This window comes from Phodopus roborovskii, unplaced genomic scaffold, assembly GCF_943737965.1.
Source record: "Phodopus roborovskii unplaced genomic scaffold, PHOROB, whole genome shotgun sequence".
Lineage (NCBI taxonomy): Eukaryota > Metazoa > Chordata > Mammalia > Rodentia > Cricetidae > Phodopus > Phodopus roborovskii.
In genome coordinates this window covers 10,836,395-10,858,239 of record NW_026126585.1, presented here as the reverse complement: position 1 = coordinate 10,858,239, position 21,845 = coordinate 10,836,395, and the positions used below count along the sequence as shown (strand labels likewise).

General features: G+C 41.8%; 1 protein-coding gene across 1 annotated transcript in view; it reads left to right on the top strand.

Moving 5' to 3' along the window:
• Window positions 1-21,845, top strand: part of Nckap5 (NCK associated protein 5) — an 806,966-nt gene that overhangs the window by 465,483 nt on the left and 319,638 nt on the right. The window lies entirely within an intron of this gene.

Genomic DNA, 21,845 nt, shown 5'->3' with positions numbered 1-21,845 from the left:
TATTGGCATAGAAAGGTTGTAAATATTGAGCATGCTTCTCAAAGTGTATCAGGCAGTTAATGGTGGGATAGTTTCCTCACCCTTTACCATTATTCACTGCAAAGTCTGAAATGTAGATAACATTAGAAATGTGTTATATCTTTCAATTACACATTAAAACGTGTTTTCATTTGAGTGGCAGTTCATAAATACCGCATGGGCAGGTCTTCTAGTTTCCTATCAAAATGCCATTTCCCGTTTCCCTGGTTAGGCAATGTCCTAGTTAGCTTTAACTGTCAACTTGATAGAGCCTAGACTCAAATAAGAAATGAGTCTCCATTGAGGTATTTCCTAGATCAGATTGGCCTATGTAATGTCTGTGGGATGTGTCTTGATTGTTAATTTATATAGGATGGTCAGCCGACTATGGGCAGTACTGGTCCCTGGGAAGGTGGTTCTGTACTTTATAAGCTAAGCATGGATCTGTGAGTGAGGCAATAATTAAAATTCCTCTATGGCTTCTGTTTTGTTCCTTGATCATAGGTTATGCTGCAAACAATGACAGACAGACCTGCCTTCAAATGCCTATCCTGACCTTTGTCAATATAGACTATAAGCTGTTTAAATAGACCCTTTCTTCTCCTAAGTTACTTGGGTCATGGTGTTTGTCACAGCAACAGAATGCAACTAGAATAATCAAGCAGGCCTCTGACATCTAAAGTTGCTCATCATGGTTTGTGGCTGTCAGCGTTGTCCTACTGGATAGCCCTGGCTATTGCTTCTTGAACCTTCCAGACACAAAGTCTTGGTAAAAGTCATATAAGACTAAGACAGAACTTTCTTGCACAAATGTTAGTGATGTGTCTAGGCTTGGAAAAGCTTCTCTGGTTTCCTTAAAATTCATTTTGGAAAGCAGAGCACACTTCACTCTACAAAATCGGGGCTGTTTCTTTAAGAGTCCAAAGACCAGGCCTTTGTGTTGTTTTATATTTAGACAAAGATCATACCAAATCTCTTGGGAAGGCTGCTGAATCATTCCTCAATATGAAAGGCCTGTAAAGATTCATTGCCATCAAACTTTGGTCAGGTGCACCATCTGTTCAGCTAAAATACTGCCACTGAATCAGGTCAGAAATTCATTTTCATCAGCATCTTCTACCCACATGACTGTTCCTTCCAGATCCAAATCTACTTCAATCTCTCCAATTTGGCATGGTGATAACTCTTCCCTCTCATACACTGAGGACCTGGGCCTTGTGGTCAGCAGTGTTAATCTGGCCCTTGAGCAGAAGCTCTGAGTTGACCTGTTTTCCAGGTTGGCCTGGGGCCAATGGTTTCCTTCCATTTGAACTTCCTTAAATTCATGAGCAGCTTGGATAGAATCTTCCCTTTTCTTTCTCCTTCCTAATCTTCAAATGTCTTATTAGCATACATTAATTATACACAGTAGCGGAATTCATTATGACATTTCCATCCATGTATATAATATTTTTCAATCATATTCACACACACACACACACACACACACACACACACACACACACACTTTCTCATACTCTAACATCCTGCTGCCATCTTTTGCTCCCCCCCTCCTGCTGGTCCTCTTTCCTCTTCCTTTTCTTCCCTGCTGACTCTGAGTAGTACCATATCACAAGGGCCAAGATACCCTAGGCTGTCATGTATCTTGTCCCCACCACTCTGGCTTAAAAGAGAAACAGCTTTTCCTCAAGTACTGCTTAGGATCATCCTCACACACTTTTCTAAGTTGTATCCTCAATAGTCTCAAGTCTGGAAAACCTCTGAAATGTACCTCTTTCCAACTTCTCTGCCCTTAGCAATGTACAGCTCATTTCTTTTATAGAATTTACTCTGTCCTATTGACACACAATTTCATACTCTCAATAAGCAGTAGTAGCAGCCTTTGAGTAGAGACTGGATATCAAATCTCAGTGTTCTTTGTACCTAGCAATATTATGATTCAATATTACTGAATAAATGGATGAGTAAGTAAATGGTTGGTGAATGGGTAGATGATGGATAGATGGGTGAACAATCCATGGATTGGATTGATGGATAGATGGGTGAACAATCCATGGATGGATGGATGGATGGATGGATGGGTGGGTGGGTGGATGGATGGGTGGATGATGGATAGGTAGCTGTGTAGTTGGAGAGATGAATGGTTTGGTGCATGGGTAGGTGGATAGATGGGATGGTCAGTAGGTGGGTAAGCAAATGTATGTATCAATGAACAGACAATGTTTGACAGACATAGATTGTCTGCACCTTACTTTTAAAATGATGCACACTAAATGAGGTCACTGCACTTGTGGAAATGTACTGTTTGATATAGACATTTAAATGGGTGTACACTTATGAGAGGTACTACATAAAAGAGAATGAAGTTAAAAGGACCATTAAATACACACTTAGAAAACACAATACTGTTGTCATGGGAGGCTTTGAGGGGTTTGTGGAGACATTTGAGGTTTGTTTGTTTGTTTAACTGCTTCTGCTTGACTTTTCTTCCCACAGTTCTAGGATGGTCAATAAATGAGGAGTCAAAATACCTCAGATTAAAAAAAAAGACCTCTGCTCTGACATGTTTTGTGGTCACAACTGATAACCCGTCAATAATATTGTCCTTACTTAAAATTCTACTGCTCGGTGGCTGTGGAACTTTGGGCAAGTCATCTGAGTAATTACAGGGACAGATGTGAGGGAGAGAGTAGTGGGCATGGGCCATGTGCTCAGGGTATAATGTGTACTTACATGAGAATGCCCTTATGTTAATCAGTGTGTCATAGAATACTTTTAAAATGATCAGGTGGACTCTGAGCTTACATAAAACCCATGTAAGATCAAGCAAGTAAAAATTTCAGGATGGGCAATGGAAGAGCTTCCCAAAGGTCCACATCAGTTCAAGAGCTGTTGGTCCTTGATGGTTTCTGGGATGGGGGAGAGTCATTTTTTTCAGGGATGCCTCCTAGTAGATTTTTGACTCTCCTCTGATGGATGGCACTATACTCCCACACAGAGAGACAGCAGTAATTGTACTAAGTGTGCTTTTAAAAAGGACATGATTTGGGGAGAAAGAAATGGTAAGGGGCTCTGGGAAGAGTTCAAGTAGGAAGTAAGGGTAGTTGTGTCCAAAATGGATTATATTCGTGTATTGACATGTCAATAAAATATTTAAATGACAGAGGCAGGTGGGGTGGAGAGGGAGACACAGAAGGAGAAAGAGAAGGATAGGCAGAGACAGAGAGAGGAATTCATTGTCCACAAATATAAGAGAGCAATGGCCTAGAAAATGCAGGAGGAGATGAGCGTGAAGAGACCATTAGTGACCATAGGGAGGAAGGCTCATGGGCCTGCATAGCTGTCTCTTGTCTAATTGGCATCTCTTTGGAGATCATGAATACATTAAATTCCCCCGGAGAGTTTGGTATCAAAGAAGAGAAAGACCAACCTGTTTCCTAGAGTGGGAACCGTGCAGACCTTCCAAGCTGAAAGTGTGGGAAGGAGCACCCACCACTCACATCCCAAGCATCCGCCTGCTTGTGAGTCCTCTTGTCTGTATAGCATGTGCCCTTTCTCCAGTGCACACCAGTGGAAGTGGCTGCGTCGCAATGTCATGTCACCATTGCAGGCTGTGGTCACTGTCCGTGTTCACTCCCGGACACTGAGGTTTGATTTACTCAACTCTGCTAATTCATTCCCTGGTTGGATCTCATGTTAAAGCCTAACAAGATACCGGTAATTAAGTCCTAGGAGACCTGTGTTCGCAGCAGCTATTACAGGATGAGCCCCCAGCCCCAACTTTCCAGCAGTGTAGAAGTCTCTGTACTTGGCACTTGTAGTTAAATTGGGTTTTCTTCCAGCAGAGCCTTGTAAGAGGGAGCCCAGGGTAACTGGAAACAAGCCTAATGCACTACTTGTTACATGGTTTCCTTAGTTTGCTTTCTGTTGCTGTGACAACACACAGTGACCAAAACACCTGGGGAAAGGGTTTGCTTATTTACTTATATGTCCATGTCACAGGCCATCATTCAGGGAAGTCAAGGCAGGAGCTCAGAGCAGGAACGTGCAGGCAGGGATCCATGCAGCGAACGTGTGGTGGTGCTGCTTTAGTAATGCTTGCTGCTCCTGGCTTTCTCAGCATCTCTACTATACAACCCTGGACCACCTCTCCAAGGTGGTACCCTTCAGAGTGGGCTCTGCCCTCCCATGTCACCTGTCAATCAAGAAAAATGCATCAACAGACTTGCCTGCAGGCCAATCCGATGGAAGCATTTTGTCAGTGAGGGTCTTTTTTTCCTAGATGACTCTAGCGTGTGGCAAAAACTAACCAGCAGTACCATTTAGCATTCTTGTAGGAAAGATGCTGTTGTTTCTCACGATATGGGAGAATTACAGGGATGGATAGAGTAAAGGGCTGCAGAATTTCTCCTGACAGTCTGAGAGTGAGAAAAGGAAACCCTGGACCTAGGTATGATGGCAGAGTCGTAAGATAGGCACCAGGGGCTGAGGAGATGGCTCAGGGTATAAACTGCTTGTCTCCAATGCATGAGGATTAGAGTCTGCATCTCCAGAACCTGTGTAAAAGCCGGGCTGGTGTGAAGTAGCTACTTGTAGTTACAGCACTCTGAAGACAGAGATGAGGGGTTACACTGGGCAAACTGGCTAGCTAGACTTGCCCAGTTGGTGAACTCCAGATTCCGTGTGAGATTCTGCCTCCATAAATCAAGAACAACTGAAAAAGACCATCAACTTTGGGCCTTGACATACTTATGTGAACACACAGGTGTGAACATGCACACACATACATATGTGCATACACACATGCATATGTACATATTCAAAGATAGACAGTAGGTATCAATATGGCTTCTAGCCATATTATCAGTAAGTATATATTTATTATTAATGATGACAGACATTTAAAAAATGTTACCACTTGTTAACTTTTCAACAGCATACTTTTTGTTTCTCCTACCCTTGAGAATCATACGTCTTTCATGTCTTTATAGCTAAGAATTGTACATCTTTCTCTGCTGCTACTAAATATCAAAGGAAAAATTTCCCTTGCGGTGAGTTTTAGTGTACAAATGTTCTGCCCTTTTCCCCCCTCACCCTTGCTTCTTCTGTTTCTGTTCCGTTGGCAATTTAAAAGTAAATGGGCACTATTTGGGCCTAAAGGCACTGTATTTCCAACATCTATTTCACTGGGCAAGAATGTGCAATAAAAGGGCTGCATAAAGCTTGGGTTCCTCAATAAAAACACAGGAAGACAATTGACTTTTATTTAATGTCCACCTTGAGGTTGGGGAATTTTTGCAGTTATCGGAACCAGTTTCTATCATTGCCATTCTTTCTTAGCAACAGATATCCCAGTGTGGTTATTCTTTACTTCCTCTGAGATACCCAAGGTCACAAAGGACATGTCTCAAAGACAGGAGGAAGGAATCTGAGTACCCACAATGATGGGGGTGAGTGTGTAATACCTAGAGCAGTGGTCCAAATGCTGTGACCCTTTAATACAGTCACTCTAGTTGTGGTGACCACAAACGTAAAAATTATTCCATTGCTACTGTAATTTTGCTACTGTTATTGATCATACTGCAAATATTGGATATGCCACCCTAAAGGTGTTGTGACGCACGGGTTGAGAACCCCTGTCCTAGAGCATCATGAGCCAGATGTGTGCCCACTGGGGAAGCAATGATTTGAAGTCTCTGTTGACTCTAATTCATAGAGAGATAATGAATTCTGAGTCTAGGGAAGCTGCTCACCAAGTTAATTTTTTGCTGCATAAATTTGAGGACTAGAATCTGGATCCAAAGCACCTGCATAAATGCTGGGCTGGTGTTGTCCACTGGTAATCCCAGCACTTTCTTAGCAGGTGGAGACAGACCCCTTATAGAAACTGGCTAGCTAGACTACCTAAATCATGAGGTTCCCGTCAAAGATTCCCACCTCAGTATATAAGGTGCAGAGATAGAGGAAGATATGGAAACCACCCCCTGGCACACACCCATGAGTTTCCACATACATGTAAACATGTGTGTCAACATGCATACCACACACACAAATAAAATAATAAACTATCATGAAGTAGAGGATACACTGTAAATGTATGTAGCTCTTAATTCTTCAGTTTACCCATGACCTCAGCTACTGTTCACTTGGTTAAAATGCTAACACATGTACAAGCACAAAGCATATTTCTTATTAGAAGAAACCATAAGAAGCCATGTAAAATCTACAGACAAAATTATTAGATAACTTACCCACCATGCTACATCCTTACTCATTTACAAGACAGCATCAGTTCAGTCTGGAGAGAAAGTTCAATGGGTGAGCACTGAGTAAAGATCTGAGTTCAGATGCTGAACTCACGTTAAAACAAACAAACAAAAATAAAACAAAGCTGGGCATGGGTGCATATGTGTTTGTAATCTGTGCTTATGGAGGCAGACTCATTAAGGTTTCTGGGGCTACCTGACTTCCTGGGAGCCAGCCTAGCATCTCTTCTCAAAGGAATAATAAAGAATGGTAATGCAGGACACCCAGGATCCTCTTCTGGCTTTTGCACAAATAGGTATGTGTACCTACACACTTACATACATACATACACACACACACACACACACACAACACATTCACACACCACAATATATTCATACACGTACACTACATACATACACATGCATCATACACACATGCATATATACACATATCATACATACATGCATGCATACACAAATATACACAGAAGCCACTCAGGTCAGCACCTCTGTATTTCCTCCTCTTTACCTCCTGGACTCTTCTTTGGCTCCTAATTATAGGATTAACTCTTTGTCTGATGGCCTCCTGTTCTTGGAAGTTTTTTCTCCATTTGAACCACTGGCTATATCTAAAGCACTGTTGGTATTCGATGGATGATTGCTAAAGGATGATATAGAGAGATAAGAAGGTGATATATGAGTGACATGAATGAGTGATTATCCATATCACAGAAAGCCTTACTGAATGAGCTTCTAGCCATTGTAATTAAAATTAGACTTACCTAGACTCTCCTTCCAGCTCTCAGCATCAATTACACTTTCAATGAGGTAAATCTGCATGTAACCCCACTATAAAGGGCGGTTTTATCTCATGTGACAGGATTCCTGTGGATACATGAATAAGTGTCCACTCACTTATGTTAGGGAAACAACAATAGATACTACCGAAGTCCAATTGCCAAACCAGTAAGCTGTATTGGAGTTACTTATAGCAGCAGAAATGAATCATAGGCTGTTGTGTGACCAAAGCCCACCCCAACACCGGTGATGCCTCATAAAAGCTGAAAGCATGGTGTTCACTGCCCAGCTTGCAGGCAGCTCGACAGATTGGCCTGTCTTTTCCCGGCAGCTCCCTTAGGCTGGGCTTCCTCCAGGCAGCTGGGCTGCTCTCTGCTCCTTCCAAGCTATTCGGCTTCCCTAGCTCTTCCAAGCAGCTGGGCTGGCTTGAGAACTGCTCTCAGTTGTACTTCCTGATTAGGCAAGCTTGGAGAGATGAGCCTTGCATAGCTGGTTAATTTCAGAAACTTCCCGAAGTTTCTGAGTGGTTTACTTCCTGGGTCTTAATGAGCCTCCACTTAAAACATGCCCAGGCTTAAGGAATTTCCCTCCAAGATGGAATACGTTTTTTTGGAGAAAATTGCTACACAATAATTCCTCCCACTTGAGTAAATTGATCCCTCTGTACTGTGTGAGGAGAACAGTACAAAAAAATGACTTGAAATACTATCTGGGATCCCTGAGGAGAGCAAAAAAGCTAGTTCACCAGATGGTTGTACTATTGAAAATGCTAGTAATGTAGGAATTAAAAGTTCAGAGGACATAAGGCCAACATAGAGGTAGTTCCCGATTAGTATACAGGAGCACACATTAAAGATGCAGACTTAGGGTCGGAGAGATGGAGCAGCTTTTAAGAGCATCCTTCTTGCTCAGGACCTTTTTTCAGTTCCCAGCACCCATGGTCATCAGCTCACAAATGTTTTTGACTCTCATTCCAGGGGCATCTTATACCATCTTCTAGCTCCTGCGGGGACTATACCTATGCAGCACATAGAAATACATGCAGGAAAATAGACATGAATATAATACAAAAATAAATACATATTTGTGTTTTCTTTAAATACATAACAATGCTTTCTTTTCAGGGGATTGATTCGCTAGATTTCCTAAAGACCTTTATATCTGAACTGTGTCAATAATAGTGTGGTGGTTTGTAGCAAGGCTGTCAAGGGAGATGCTTTTGCTACCTGAAGGTAATCTGGTTGGCCACTCTTACTATGAAATCAGGAGCCTGGGATGAGTGATGTTTGGATGAAATGGGAGGGGAGAGAGCGAGCTTATATTTCACCTAGTAAATGGCAAGACAAGGAATGTCCATTCAGATGCCAGATGATCATGAGCTGTGGTTATAAGAGAATCCCATTTGGGGGCTGAAGAGGGTGTTCAGTAGGTCAGTTACAAGCCAGAGGAGCCTATTCCTTCACCAAAGCCCACATGAAAAAGCCAAGCATGGTACTATGTGCTAGTAATTCTATTACTGGAGGGTGTGAGGGCAGAGGCAGGCAAACCCCTGGGCCTCAATGGCCAGCCAATCTAGCCAAGTTGGTGGGTTAGTGAGACATCCTGTTTCCAAAAGCAGGCTGGACAGAACCTGAGGAACATCTAACATCCTCCGGGCTCCACTTTCACCTGAACACACACATACATACACACCCATATCAACAACATGTATACACAGTATACACATGTGTATACACACATACACACATGAACATACCTGTATACATCTGTGTATGCACATACACACACAGCCATCTACTTTCCCTACCTTTCAGTGTGTTATAAAATATATAAGTCTGGGTCTATTGTTTTTTTTTAAAAATATAATATAAAAGTGGACTTCCTGACCCCTTTCATTTCTGTCTGTTTCCCACACTCCAGTATTTCCAAGGATGAAGCATTCTTGAGTCATGCACTATTGTATTTTAAGACATACATGATGGGTAAATAACAGTGCAATGAATAGGTGAAGTAGTGTAGGTTTTCAGTCCCAGTATTTGAGAGGTAGAGGCATGGATATCTTATGAGACTACTCAGGTCTATATATCAAACTCTAGGCTAGCCAAGTATATACTGTGACACCCCGGTTTAAAAAAAAGGGGGGCCACTGGAAGGAAGGATCCCTCTATACCCTCTATAGAAACTATGTGCTCCATTGTTTTTTTCCAATAAAGCTTGCAAAGCAGTGAGTTGTGAATTTTTTTTTTTTTTTTTTTTTTTTTTTGGTGTAGGCTCCCTTCGACATGTATTGACATTTACTGTAAAAAAAAATTATCCTGCATCAAAAGTGTCTGCCAACTCTCATACTGGAGACTTGGTCACACATTCTTCAAAGCAAAGCTGACTTTGAAAGTGTTTGTTTGAAGCCTCCCCTATCAGAGCACACACACATGTAGACAATTCAGAGCATTCAAAGAGCTAACTGTGTAGCTTAGCAGTCTGTCATGCATGAAAGAAGGGTGACCTTCGATGGTGACCTCTAGCTGGGAGGCGAGCTGAAGAACCTCCCCAGTGGCAGCCAAAGGAGGACATTGGAGCCAATTGAGGAAAGTGATCTGTAGCGGCACTGAGACCAGGGCAAAGGCTTAGTGTGAAGTGCTTGCTGATAAGCCTGGCAGTGTGAGTTGGATCTCAGAAATTACATGATATGAAGACAAAACAGACTCTTTCCAGTTGTCCTGTGCCTTCCACATGTGTGCCTTGGCGCACACACAAGGCACACACGTGCAAAATAAATGAGAATGATGCTTGCTCCATCTTTAATGGGATGCTCTGCCACTCTGGGTACTCTGTGTAGTCAAGCTAAGCATGAAGACACCAAGTAGCAGCCGTGCAGCTGATATTTACCGGTCACATAGATACAGGAGGCTTACATTAGTACCAATGTCTGATTCTCTTCTCATTGGTAACTCAGGAACCAAAGTATGCAAGCTATGCCAGCAATAAACTGGGGTAGCAGCATGAGTAGTTCCAGCCAAGAACCCTGAAACCTAAAGCAGAGGCATACCCACATTTCATACTTTCACTTTCCTAGACATGATGAACACAGGAAGCCGAGAAGGAACAGCAGGCAACTACTTACGTTACTTTATTGACCAGACCATAATAATTTTAGGGCAAAATGGAGCCGCTGGTAATTGTGTCAGAGCAGTAGGCATAAACTTCACGGTCCTAAGCCAGTATTTGGAGGCACAGTGCTTGCATGTTCTAGGGCCTCTTTTATTACTGATCAAAAGTAACTTAGGAGGGGAAGGGGGTTTCGTGGCTTACACTTTTAGGTGACAATCCATTACTGAGTGAAGTCAGGGCAGGAAATCAAGCAGGACCTTGAAGCAGATACCATAAAGGAATGCTGTGTGCTAACAGGTTCAATGGCTCATGCTCAGCTAGCGATCCTACATAGCCCAGGAGCACCTGAGCAGCAGGAACTGACTACTGTGAGCAGGATCCTCCTGTATCAATGAATGATAAGGATAAATCCCCCGCCCCCCCCACCATACATACCCACAGCCATGTGTGAACAAGGCAATTAGATCAGGTTACTCCAGGCTGATGTGTCAAGTTGACAAAGATAACTAGAAGTGATGGGTTAGTCAGAATTTGTGTCAGTAGGAAGTTGAGTTATTATTTTTGTTTTGTTTTGAGACAGGGTCTCACTGTGTAGCCCTGGCTGGTCTGGAACTTTATGTTGACAAGCTGGCCTCAAACTCAGAGAGAGCTGCCTGACACTGTATCTTAAGTGCTGAGTTAAAGGCATTCACCACCATGTCTGACTCTAGAAGTTTTGTTCTTTTTAAAGCCACAGAGATGTGGGTGTTGTTTGCTATGCTAGTATGAGCTATCCTGTCCTGGCTATTGGCAGGTTATTCTTCATGCACGGTACAGTTTGAGACTTCGGTAGAGGGAGGGCATATATTACTCGGTGCACTTCTTAAAAAGTCAAAGGTGTTGGGCCTCTTAGAGGCCTGGAACTCACAAAGACTAGACGGGGCGCCAGTTGGTGTCAGAGTTCTACATGTCTCTCCCCCTCCCCAAGTGTTGGGATTTTTAGGGATGTGTGCGGAAGGTGAAATGTCCCCCATAGGCTCATGTGGTTCCCATCTAAGTGGTGCCATTGTTTCAACAGTTGTGGAATCTTTAAGAAGCGGAACATTGCTAGAGGAAGTGGGTCACAGGGGGCAGACTTTGAGGTTTCATAGCCAAGCTCCAATTCCTGTTCACACTCAACTTCCTCACTGTGGATTCAACAGGGCAAACTAGGTTCTTCTCATGCAGCCATGCCATCTGCACCACCATGGAATGTATCCAAGCTGTAACTCAGACAACACATACTCATTTAAGTAGTGTCTTGTCAGATAGGTCCTTGCAGCAAAATGGGAAGAAAAGTAACTAATAAAAGAAAAGTAACTAAATACATTAAATACTTACACAAATTGTTAATTTGTTAAGCTACTATTCCCAAAGAGCTTATTTCTTGCCCTTCTCACATCATCAATTCAGATTGTATTAGATAATGTTTAAAGATGTAACAAATACAGAACCAAGTTACACACATTTTATACATTGTCCCGAATTCTGTCCATCCTAGTTTCCTTCTAAGGTGAGACTAACTTTGAATTAGTTATTCTTCTTGTTTCTGTGGCATATACACATCCAATGCAATTTAAGGACCAATAATTTATTTTGGCTCACAGTATAACAGTACAGTCCATCATGGTGGGGAAGGCATGTCAGCAGTGTGAAACAGACGGTCATGTTGAAGGTGCAGTCAGGATGCACAGGGAAATGACGGCTGGTGCTTGGCTCCCCTTCTTCTTTTCATTTGCTTTGGGACTTCCACACACGGTGTGGTGTTTCCAATAAGGTGGGGTTCCCCTCCTCGATTTACCGAGTGTGAAAATTCTAACAGGCATGCCCAGAGATTAGTCTCCTGGAAGATGCTAGATGCTGTGGAACTAACCACCCATATCAATAAGCAGAAATTGGCTGTACAAAGGAAAAGTTGTGTCCTGAGTTATATACCTGGAAAGAGACATCTGAAGTCATGTCTGTTGAGGTCAGGCCCTGGAACATACAACCGCACTATGGGGGCAAGCACTAAAGCTGGAGAGAGGCTGCGGTAACATGTTACGCTTTGTGTGTGTGTGTGTGTGGGGGTGGTTTACAGTGTCTGCTCGCTTAACAAAGCCACTCAGAAGTATTGTTGAATATATATATATATGTATATATATATATATATATTATAGGAAGCATAAGTATTAGCAGCAGATCTCATGAAAAACCATACTGGCATCTGTGTGGTTGCATAAACCAAACCCTTGGATTCTTAAAGCACCTTTCCACCAGAGTTACACCTTCTTTCCACAGAATTAAAGTTGTAATTTCATTCCCAATATGGCCAGCTGTTGCCCTTCTCTTGAATTTCTGTCAAAATTTAACAGCAGATACATACTTAATTGTAGAGTGGGCACCGTTCAGATCCATAGTGACTGTTGATTCATATCGAAATCTCTATTTCTCAATAGGAAAAATGTGAAGAGAGTAAGGAACCAGGTTTTTTGTTTGTTTGTTTGTTTTGTTTTTGGTGGTATATGTATGCATTCAGTTTGTGCCTCTCTGTGTGTGCATGTGTGAAATGTGTGTGTGTGTGTGTGTGTGTGTGTGTGTGTGTGCCAGAGGATGATGACGTTGGGTGTCATTCATTTGGCACTATTCACTCTTTTTATTAAATTGAAACATGATCTCTTCCTAGCCAGGAGCTCCCCAAATAGTCTAACCTGGCTAGCCAGGGAGCCCCAAGATCTGTCTTTCTCCACCTCTTTAATGCTGCCATAACAAGGGAACACTATGGCACTAGGCTTTATTTACATGAGTTCTGGGAGTCAAACTCAGGACCTCATGCTTACAAGGCAAACACTTATAGAGTAAGTAAGCTGTTATCTCCCTAGGCCCCAAACAGATCTTCCAGTAAAACAAAACTGAGGGTGTTTGGGGGTAGCTAGGGTCGTGACCATGCAGTAAAGATGGAGGTATAATGGTGGAGAAAGATTCTTCCCTGGGGGAACAAGTCGGCCTGATTTCACCCATCTGAGCGCTGTCTTTGACTACAGCCCTGCAAAGACAGAGTGCACGCTGACCAGAGAAGTCTGATCTAGCCTATATTCTGGCTTTTTTGTTTTGTTTTATGGGCTGAATAAAATTGTAAACTTCTCATTTTTAAAAAAAGGGGAAAGCAAGGTCCTGAATTGGTACATTCATTTCCCATTTGGCCTTATGACACATTAAAAATAGCTTTTCCTGTTAGCAATGGCCAATAAACATAAAAATGGAGGATATTGAACTGTGTAGTGTCTTCAAAGTTGTTCCAAATTGTTAGCACAGCAGTCTAAAGATTCATCCCCAAATAATACATTTTTTGCTAAAAATAGTAAATTTTTGACATTCCAGGTACTTTAAAAAAAAAAAAAAAAAAAACTTGTTACTCCAAACATTTATCTTCAGATAGTTCAGAAAATAAAATATGCAAAACCTCAAAGCTGAATTTATTTGTGGCATTGTTTTTTGTAAAGAGTCTATGAAATATATTACAAAGTCAGGTTTAGGAATTGTATGAGTTTGTCAGACTGGAAATGAGGCTTGGTGTGATAATTTTTTTATCTTAGTGTATGATGTGTGTGTGTTGAATATATGTATGTGTGTGTCTATGTGTGTTCATGTTCATGCCATGGCATGTGGTGGAAATGAGAGGACATAGGGTGTTGGTTCTTGCTTTCCATCTTATTTGAGACACAGTTTATTGTTACATATGCTACATTAGCTGCTTCGTTAGTGTCCAGAGATCCTCTTGCTTTGCCTCCTATCTCACCACAGAAGCATTGGGGGACACACCTATGTGATGCTTTGCCTCACTTGAAATGGCTTTGGGTTTTCAATCGAAGGTACTCAAGATTGCAGAGCAAGCGTTTTATCCACCAAGTCACTTCCCAGCCAACATTAACCATTATGTATTTATAAAATTGTGTTAATAATTTGTACATTCATATAGGCTGGTTCCTTTCAGTAAATAATAACATCCTATGGGATCTTGGGCTGTAGCCACTAACCCTGCATTCATATTATCTAAGTAAGGTAGTGGCCGCTCATGGTTGTACTTCTTTATGACATCCGTATGCCCACATTTTATGCCATTTTCTCCCACCCCTGCCTTCTGGATGAGTGCAATTCTAGAAGCACATACACAACCATAAATGCAGTTTTGCATTCTGCTGCTGCGGGGGTGCAGGGATGCTTGGGATTTGCTTGTTAACATTCCGGAGACTCTTTTGCACTCCATGTGGAAAATAGGTTTCTTCTCTGAATGCATAGCTGTCTTCTTAGCCAGCCAGAACCTCTGCATACAGCAAGTTTCCTGATGTAGAATTTGCACAAGCCTGTCTTGGGAGAAATTTATGTGGCTTTCTGCTCACACACAGATGGCCCTTGAGTGAATAAGATGCAATGGTTCCAATTGGACTGGCACCTTTCTATCTATTTGGGAATATTGCCGAATCCCTGGAAGGGAAGTAGAACACCACAGTTTCCAGAGAGCAGTGAGTGCTATTTTTGCAAAATTTTGTGTTAAATTAAAAATATGTGTCATCTGGGGAAGGAAAAAAAAAACTGCAGCCATCCAAAATTTATGGAGAGTGAGTTTCTAGTTCATGTGATTTTCAGCTCTCCATACTGTTGTGGAATATTACTTTAAGATGTGTTACAACGTTTTTATACTGTGGAATATTTGTTTAATGATACAAATGTGTGCTGTATTCTTTCATGCTGCAATTGTTTAACCATGTGAAGCTGTGTACTTTGCCTGTCTAAAACACCTGACTGGTCTATTAAAGAGCTGAACGGCCAATAGGTAGAAGAAAGGACAGGTGGGGATGGCAGGCAGAGAGAATAAAAAGGAGAAAAATTTGGGAAGAGAAGATTGGGGGCAAGAAAAGGAGAAGGGGAAGAGGGCATCAGGGGCCAGCACCCAGCTACACAGTAAGGCATAAAAAATAGAGAAAGATAGAAGCCCAGAGTCAAAAGAGAGACAGGATAGCTTAAGTTAAGAAAAGCTGGCTAGAAACGAGCCAAGCTAAGATCAGGCATTCACAAGTAAGAACACGCCGCCATGTATTTATTTAGGAACTGGGTACTGGCCCCACCCCCAAAGAGCTAAGAGTGAAAAAACATCATCACCGTACTCTAGACATAGTTTCTGACTCTTGTGATGGCAGGTGGGCAGAGAGTGAGGTGAGGACACCCAACCCAGCCATCGGGTTCCATGGTAGCTGCTCGGGTTCCACGGTAGATGCATTCTGTTCCAAGGAGGAACATTGCTTTTTCTGAGGAGACAAGTTCAGAACCAGTGAAGTTTCCTGCTCAACTGTTTCTTACAATTGAAATCCCACCAGCTCTCCCCTGTGCTCTTGAGGAAAGGTGCACAGTGCAGTCAGGATGGGGGACAGCGTGGGTGGGTGAGGGAAGTCACAGGAGCAGCGTGGGGAATGGAACTTCATGGGTAATGCAAGTCCAGGTAGAACGTATCTGTCCTTAAGTGTTCTGTCTATGTCTCTCCCCAGTGCATCAAAGAAATGGGTTGTCAGGACAGCAGCTTCTTTGCCAAAGTCCACGTGAAAAGTCTGCCCTGGCTAAAGGCTAGACCAAGAGCCCTGGCCTCTTTAAAGTAGCCCTAGCTACCAAAGCTAATGACCTGGGCTGAAAATATGGGATGTCAGCATGGTCAAGAGAATAAGGCTCTATATTGGATTTGTTTTTTTACCAAGTGACAGCGGCCCCAGCAGCTCAGCCCCAGGTGTCCCAGTTAAAGACCTTGCCCTTCTGGTCCTAGCTGGAACATCTCTCTGATGGGTGACATCTGCATGCAGTATAATACTAGGAAAAGTAAAACTGCAAGAAATTGGAGAATTTGTGTGAGGGAAAAAAGCATGGCATGAATTTTCATCGCACCTGAAAGTGTTTATTGATCATCTACTTAGTAATGGAAACTATGTGAGACAGCTAGGGAGAAAGCAAAAATGCTTTTTAAAATGGGACAAAGCTTCTGACTTTAAGAGACTCAAAGACTCTCTCCCTCTCTCTTTCTGTGTGTGTGTGTTTGTGTGTGTGTGTGTGTGTGTGCATACACACCTATACACAAACTTGAGTGCATGTTAATATATGTTCAGAGACCAGAGGAAACCTTCAGGTATTGTTCTTTAGGCATCATCCACCTTGTTTTTCGTTATTATCCTGCAGACCACTAAGTAAGCTGAACTGGCCATGGAGACCCAGGGATGTACACATCAGCCTCCCCAGCAATAGCCACCATTCCTAATTCAGACAAACAAACAAAGAAAGAAACAAACAAAAACCCCCAAAGCACAGGTTTTGGAATTTGGGCTCTGGTCCCTGTGCACACAAGGCAAGCCCTTTAGGAACCGAGCTATCTCAGCTCTTAGATATCGTTCATAAGATACTATTAGGCTAAGACAAGGAAAGTTCAGTCATTTGGACTGAAGGTGTGGTTATATGTTTTGTGTGGGACTTTGGTGGGATGAGAATACCCTTTGGGAGGAAAAAATAAATTTCTTTGGATAATTGGGTTTAAAAACTTCAACAGGTATTTATTTGGGCTTCAAGTAATAACAAAAGCTGTATATTAAAAATACCAGGGTAGAAGAGGGAGGCTATGTCCTTCCACCATGTGGGCCCCAGAGATTTAGCTCAGATTTTCAGGGCCCCTAATGGCCAAGGACACAGCTCATTGTACTAAGTCTGACGTATTAAGGGCTTTATTTACTAGTGGATTGTGATTTCATCTGTGAGGACCTTCACTCCATGAAAAGTCATGTTCGAAAATGTATCTCCAGAGGTCACTGTAGAGACTTCACACCTTCTTTTGCAGTACAAGGTACTGAATACTTCACACTTACTAGCCAAGCATTATACCGCCAAGTAGATTAAATATTTTTTCAAATTCAGGTTTCTACAATAATAGGTTCTATAAGTATACCAGGGAACATGAATACATGCAGCATAATAACAATTTCAGGCTCAGTCTATATTCATTAGAACTAATTACTTCTCAATAAGAGGACTTTTTTTTCTATATGTTTTCATTTGTAATAGCTGTCTTGACAATGTTCAGGGAAAACACGTGATCTAGTATCAGTTAGAGAGAATGAGAAATGTTTGCTTGAGGTCAGTGGTTAAAGATAAGTATTATCCACAACTACTAAGAAGGAAACAAACAAACCCAAAAACTCTGTCCAAGCCTGGACCACTGAGAATAAGTGGCTTATTTTTTATCATATTTTGGAAGCAGATGTTGTACTGAGAGACAACTGGGAATGTGATCCCTCCTCATGGAAAGAGTAAAGCAATGCCAACTGTCATTGGGGGTCACGCAACAATGGGTCACTTCATGGTCTGTGACTTTTTTTTTTTTTTTTTTTTTGAGGCAAATAGAGGTTTGGGAAATGAGAATTTTAAAAAGGTTCCATCAGGGAATATATGACAGCATGTTCTTATCATATACAAAATGCTTTTTTCTGTGACCAAATTCATAAAGATTATAGCAACTTGATTTTCTTACCTAAGGTTTAAGGGGATCCCCAAAACCTCCATTTAAAGCTGCAGTTTGAAATGCAATTGGTTTAAAATCATCCTAGAGTTGTGTTAAGTAACTGTTCACAACATTACTAACGATTCTGGGTTGCTTGGTGTTCTCTTAATTTCTGATATGTCCCTGCTTTTTATTTACCTTTACATTTTTTAAAAAAGAATAAAGCCAAAAACTAATGGAGGAGAGGTGAAGAGACATTTTTCTTCGTGATCTAGTGACTCTTGCAAAGAAGTCCTAATTACACAAGAGTAGTAATTCAACAGGTACACTGAGACAGTTACATTTAAACTTATTAGAAGAAAAAACAAACATGCTGTTATTTACATTGTATGTGGTATATGTATGCTCGTGTGTGTGTTTGTGTGTGTGTGTGTGTGTGTGTGTGTACCCTGTGTGTATTCAAGTACACACATATGTTCAGGCCAGAGGCCAACTGCAGTGTGTTTGTCATGATCCACCTTGAGTTTTGAGACAGGTACACAGAGTACATGGTTCAGCTCGGCTGGCTGTCCAGAGGACCCCCAGGATCCTCCAGTGCCTGTCACATGAATATGGAATCTCAAGCATGAGCCATCATAACTGGAATTTTTTAATATGACATCTGGGAATTAAACGCTGGTACCCATGTTGGTATAATAATCGCTCTCACAATTGAATCAACTCCCCATCCCCTTTGCCAACCTCAGATGACCAGGACACATTTAGATTGTGTGGGTACAGATGAATAAAAAAGGAGTGAATGCAATCCTGACCTTCTATGCTTGTGGTGAAGTATGTTCTGAGTCATGAGTTCTGAGACGAGTCCATCTTCCTGTGCAAACCAGGAAGGATGCCATCACAACTTTCAGCTGCACTGTCACCAAGAAAAACATTCTTAGGAGACCATTGCCACATAAACTACTGGTCCCTGGAATGACTTCAAAGAGGACACATTTAAAAACTAACCCTGAACCATGGGCCAGGCAGGTCTGAGAACCATATCACAAATCTTTGTGTTAGATTCATGTTAGCTCCAATGAACACCATGGAAAATTCTCTTCCCCTCTAATGTACAAACAAAATGAAGCATTAGCAAGTGTGCCGATCTTTTGAGAATCTGTGACATCAGTCCTGCCCCACATCCCTATAAACCTAGTGGTTCTCTTCTCTCCTTACACCTTCCTCCTCCCTCCCTCCTGCCCTTCCTCCTTCCCTCTCTCCTTTCCTTTCTTACCTCCTCCCTCTTTCCCTTCTCTTTGTCTCCCTTTCTCCTCCTTTCTCTCTTTTTCTCCTCTCTCTTTCTCTCTGTCTCTCTTCCTCCTCCTCCTGTTCTTTCTGTAGACCTTAAGACCTTCACTGATCACAAGCAACATATTTGCTCATGGGCTCAGCATGACAAAGACATTGCCCAAGGTAACTCCTTAGTACAAGTCTGCTTTCTTACTTGGAATATTTCCAAGTAGAAGGGGCTGCTGTTTTTATGTCGGTAAACTGTGATTAATCCCCCGCTCTCTGTCCACCTAACCACAGCCGCTTAAGTGAGCCATCTAACCTTTCACTAACTCAGCGTTCTCATCTTCCAAGTAGATATATATAATGGTATTTCTAAAGTACATTAAAATGATTAATAGATGAGAAATTCTTCAATGAGCTCTGTTCAATTTTGAGCAATTAATAATTTAAGTCTTGACAATATAGGGACGTGTGGCACCCTTCACTTTCCAAAATGCCTATAGGAAGCAATGTTTTGTATCTGTCATATTTTCGGGAGCCTGAATGGGTTCTGATGATAGCTCCAGAACCCCAGAAACCATATAGAAAACAAAAACAAAAACAAAACAAAACAGGCTTGGTGGTGAACGCTTGTAATATCAAGGCTGGGGAGGGAGAGACAGGCAAGATCCCTTAGGCTCACTTGGCAAGCTGTGGTCCAGTGAGAAAGCCTGTCCCAAAAGCATGAAGAATGATGCCCAATGTTATCTAATGAACTCACACACACACAGAGATACATACATGCATGCATGTGCACTTGCATATTTGCACATCTCACGTGAACACATATACAAAAAGTCAGGTTTGGATGTTCTTGGGTTCTTCACTCTGCTGTTAAGTAGTTAAGTGCCATGTGTCATGGTACAGTGCTGGAATTTTTTTTTTTTTAGAAATGATGTTGTGCTGTCCTGTTTACTACAATGGCCTAGCTCAGGTAGATTCATAGGCCTTTGAGAGCTCTTGGGGGTGTTTTGGTCTGAATGAGAATGGCTGTCATAGGCTCAAATAGTTGAGGGTTTGGTTCTTAGTGGAACTGTTTAGGAAGGATTAGGTAGTGTGGCTTGTTGGAGGAGGTCAGGTTTTGAGGTTTCGAAAGCCCATATCACTCCCACTTGGCTTTCTGCCTGGTGCTTGTGGATCAGATGTAAGCTCTCAGCTGCTGCTCCAGCGCCATGTCTGCCTGAGTGTCGCCAAGCTCCCTGCCACGATGGCCACAGACACACCCTCTGAAACTGTAAGCCCCAAACAAACTCTTCTTCTGTAAGTTACCTTTGTTAAGTTTATATATGTGTGTATGTGTATTAAGTTTAGCATATTTCCTATATGCCATTCTCCACCTCTACTTCAACCTTCCACGATTCCTTTTAATTTTCTTTGTTTCCTTGGTCACATCTGTTTTTCTTTCCTGTGTGTGTGCATTATATGCATATCATTTTATGTATCTGTATTAAATCTAGGAACTACAAAGAAGAGAAAACATGAGTTATTTAGTGAATCTTTCTGAGACACACTAAATCATTTAATATGATTATATGTTTCCTTGCAAACTATGAATCTTTGTTCTTCTTATTGCCTGAAAAATTCCCATTGTGTATCTGTATCACATTTTCCTTATCCATTCCTTTGATATTGGACACTGAAATGAGTCCCTTACTTTATCTATCATAGTTCTTCAATAAAAATGGTAGTACAGCCATTCTTCTCTGTATAATTCTGACCTTTGAGTACTCAGGGATAGGGCACAAGGTCAGTGTCATATATACAGAATTGAAATACATATGGAATTCTTCTGGCTCATTGTAAGTATACTGTTCTTTAGAAAATTACTGGCAGATATGAACTGTTTAGTGAGTACTAGATTCATCTGTAAATCAGTGTGAACATGAGAAATATGAGGCACAACTGGTAATTTATTGTAATATGCAAGGCATGCATGTGGGAAGTATTTATACACTAAAGTGAGAGGGTTTTCAGGAACAAATGAATGATGCAGAGTGTAAGAACTCAAAGACTGGATATTGGTGAGGGAGCACCTTGAGTGGAAAATGAGGCAGGTCTGGAAAGTAGGCGAGTGCTCCTGATATTGCAGAGCACGGTAGCAGAGTGAGCTCCTGTCCTAAGTGGGAGTGAGTGTCACTCTGCAGACCCTGGACCATGACGGTTGTGCTGAAACTAATGCCCCAGGAAAATACCTTAAGGAAGGAGGTGTTCACTGTGGCTCACAGTTTGAAGATAAAGACTGTCACAGTGGGGTAAAAGGTAGGCATCACTCACATTCAGGGTGCATCTCACCTCAGCTAACCTAATTTATAAACTCCCTCTCACACACCCCCAGAGATTTCTTTCTGTGCTGTTTCTAGATCTCTTCAAGGTGATGGTTTGAGTTTACATCACACAAGTTTTAAGAAGTAGATATTTAAAGCCAAGCAGGATTAGAACAATTAACATGCTGCTATATAAGCTTTATTGATACTCATAAATTAGTTTGAAATATATAAGTAAAGATGTTGTCTGATTTGGCAAAGTTGTAAAGCAATTTAAATTCAGGAAGAGAATGGTTAAATATCTGCCAGTGTCCTAGCACCGTGAAGTTTTTTGAGGCACTCGAAAAGCATGAATAAATCGTTGTGTGCTGAAGTGGGAAGACAACCATGTAAGGACACACACTCTGTTCATGGAGAGTGCACTTTTGTGAAAGATCTGTTGCCCTGTAACACATTCTTCCATGATTGAAACATACATTCCACCCTGCAGAGTAGCTCCTTAAACAGGAAGTTTCATGAAGATCCCAGAACTGACCAGATTCACCAGTCCCCTCACTCAGAATAAGCAATAAA